The following is a 3,758-nucleotide window of genomic DNA, read 5'->3' on the forward strand; positions in this document are numbered from 1 at the left end:
GAAAAGAAAAAAAAAAAAGAAAGAAAGAAAGAAAGAAAGAAAGAAAGAAAGAAAGAAAGAAAAGAAAAGAAAAAATAAACACCAAGAAACGCATCAGAAACAGGTATAAACACAACAATCCACTCATCTTCACACTCAGGGGTCCCATAAAAAATCCATAATATATAAGCAGAGCACTTTTTATTTAAAAGAGAGGCAAAGAAGAAAAAAATAAAGGAGATGATGAATGAGTGAATAAATAAATATAAAAATGAAAGACAAGATAAAATTTAAAAATAACAAAAGAATGGAAGAAAAAGCCCTGAGATCATGATATGAAACAAGGAACCTCCAAAGGTGGCACTAAGTTAATTCTCTGTTGGCCATTTACTGTTGAGCATAAAATCTACCCCTAAGAGTAATTTGTTTCCCTAGTGAGGCTCCCTTCCAATAAACTTTTATTTTATTTTATTTTTAAGTGGTTATTAATTAGAGATAGCCTCTAGGTTCAGAAATGGAAACATAAGTCTATTTCTCCTTTCTGGTATAGGACTCTACCTGGTGGAGATCTGATTAGGCCCAATGCATGCTGCCTCACACTCTGGAAGTTCATATATGTATTTGTCCCATTATAAGGGAGGTGTTTCTTTCATTTGCTTCTCCTCTGGCTCTTAGATTCTTTCTTTTTACTCATGTTTATCATTATATGATAAACATGTTCACATATAGCTCATTGCATGCTAATATTTATAACTACTCTTTGAGGTACCAAAGATGGATGAAATTAAATCTTGAACACTACTGAATCCTTTGGCTATTCATTTCTTTGAGAACTCTTGTGTGTAATGCAGTTATGAAGAATGTCCAGAAAATAGTAGGAAAGGAGAACCATGCAGATGAATGAATGACCGCACTCTAGAGACAAGAATAGAAAACTAAAGTGAAGTAGAACCAAAAGAGTCCTCTGGAAACTCATGGAAAGTCCAGAACATATGAAGGACAGAGCTTTTCTCCGTTGTTTTTTTTTGAGAAACATGCAAATACATATTTAATGCTTGTTAGCAAGGGAATAGTTCAATGTATTATAATACAGGAAAATATACACCTGTTTTAAAAGAGTAATTAACAGGCATACACACTGATTTCCAGAAATGTCCATTAAATATTTTTGTATTAGAAAAAGCAAAATTCATAAAAGGTGGGTTACATAATCTTAAGCTTTAAAGTGCCCAATGCAATCTACATAGTCCATAGCTCCTCATTTATTTGTATCTGTTATTTGTCCTCTCGATTATCATCTTGTCACAACTTCATCACCCAGCTGCATGATTTACAAACATACACTGATGTCCTAAATCTCCTTCAGCACCTTTCAGTACTGCTGTTGCCTGCCACTATATGTGCAACCAACACTATCTGTCTGAACTCCAAATTGTATTCCCTCAACTTTTATTGACAGAGTTAGCACTTCCCTGTATTATGATAATCAGCTCCTCTATCACATGACAGTAACTGAGCCATCACCCAGGAGTATTGCTCCCTTTCCTGCTACTTGGCCTCCTAACCAATTTAGCAATTTATCAACTGTTACTAATTCCCTATTTAAATTCTTTCAGAACCAATCCATCCTTTCCTATTAGCACATGGATACATCTCAGCACAGAGCTCAGTTATTACAAAAATAACATAATAGCTCTGCATTGTTACAAAAATAACATAATAGCTCTCTAAGCCTCTGTTTGTTTAACATTGATAATTTTTATGATCTATAAACTTCAAAATAAACACCTTTTTGTTTTATATCCCACTTAAAATAGTGTAATACTATTGATATAATATATAACACAATTTTTTTCTTTTTTGTAACTGTGTTTTTTCATAACAGATTAAATTTAATTTCCTACATATAAATAAGCTCACGCATACAACCAAACATTAGTTTACGTATATAACTATAATTATGACTCCTTATCAATTTCTCTATCATTATTCTTTTTGTTTTCTTCAGAAAACTAAAATTTTAAGTTCTGTGTTGTGCACCGCACCTTCAAGCCTTTCAATATCCTACATTAACTCCCTGTGGAACAAACAAAGTAGAAATGTGTTCTTACCTGAATCTGGGCATGTTTCTGAAAATGGGAAAAGCACCACACAGCAATCATAAGTACTCAATTTTATGAATAAGTTGTTTTTAATTGATATTTTAACATGCATGTGTTCTCTTGCTTGTGACTATAAACTCCACACATATAATAAATATCTCTATCACTCAGCTCTTAAGGAACACTCATGTAAATAATTACAATAAAACATCATTTTGAATTGGGTCATAACTCATATAAAAATAAATGAAAAGAAAGTAAAATGTGACATCAATAAATATTGAGACTTTGAAAATATTTCAGGATATGGAGAGATTCCTGTGTGTCAGTCTGCCTTTTAATATGTGCTTCCAGAAAAGAATAGCTAAACAATTTTAGACTTGTACTTAGGATGAAAATCTAAAACATTTGGATAGCAGTAAACAGTTAACTGAGTGATCAAAATATACTGAGTTATTTTGTGGTAGGACACCCGCTGTAAAAAATAAGTATTTGAGTCACTGTTGAGGTACCAAATATAATGTAACATCAGAGACAAGATGACAGTTTGATGTGAAAAAAAAATCTATCACTCCACATAGTATGTGTGACATTGATTCTATGGAGTGACTCTAACCCATTCATCTAGCAGAAATTTTATAAACTCAGACAACCAATGCTTAGAACTTTATAGGTATAGTGGTACAGATGAAAAATATAGTTTATATTTATTCAATGATATATCAATTTTAAACTTCCATGTTATACTAGTGTAACATAAATGTGCAGTAAGATACCAATTATGATCTTACTATTCTGTGGTAGAAAATCAGCTTTAGTAGCTCTTCAAAGTAATACTGGCACTACAATATGAAACAAATGTAGAAATCATTTATTGCACATGAACATATCAGCTTTAAAAGATGTCTAGTATATTTATTTCTCTACACATCAAATTGCTGCAAGGTATTTTTCATTTATTTAAAAAAATCAATCTGTACATATTAATGAAGAAATATGAAGTAGATATAATTCTTGTTTTATAAGCCAGCTGCTCATTGTAAGTGAAATAGGGAAAGGGTGATGTCCTCTTATTATGGCAGGGGGAGAGGGTGATACTAACTCTAACAACAGCATTTCTGAAAGAACAAAATATATGCTGGATCTTGGCTCTGCTTCCTAAAGCCTAAAGAGCCTGCTTAAATTACTACCTTAATATGTGTATATTCTTTTTTGCACAAATATAAAGTGGAAGAAAAACATATCTGGATATTAGTGTATTAGGAAGATTAAGGGCTGAAATGATGGCTCAAACGGTTAATAAGGCTTGATACTCTTCAGAAGACCAAGATTCAATTGCTCACAACCAGATAGTGGCTTACAATAACTTGTAACTTCAATTCTAGGAATCAGGGATTCAAAACTTTCTTTTGGATTCCACAGGTACCAGACACAGATACACACATTCTGGAATACAATTATGCATGTAGAATAAAAAAAATGAATATTGTCAAAAATATTAAATAAGTGGGCATTTGTAAATGCCAAAAATATAGAACTCAGAGCATATGTATATTCTAAATAGTTGTTATATATATTTAAAAGTCCTTTATAGAAAATCAATACTATTAGAGCCTCTCAGGAGATAGTTATATTTAGGCTGGCTTGCCCTTCCTTCAGTCTCTGCTCCATAGTTAA

Source organism: Mastomys coucha, unplaced genomic scaffold (genome assembly GCF_008632895.1).
Source record: "Mastomys coucha isolate ucsf_1 unplaced genomic scaffold, UCSF_Mcou_1 pScaffold12, whole genome shotgun sequence".
Classification (NCBI taxonomy): domain Eukaryota; kingdom Metazoa; phylum Chordata; class Mammalia; order Rodentia; family Muridae; genus Mastomys; species Mastomys coucha.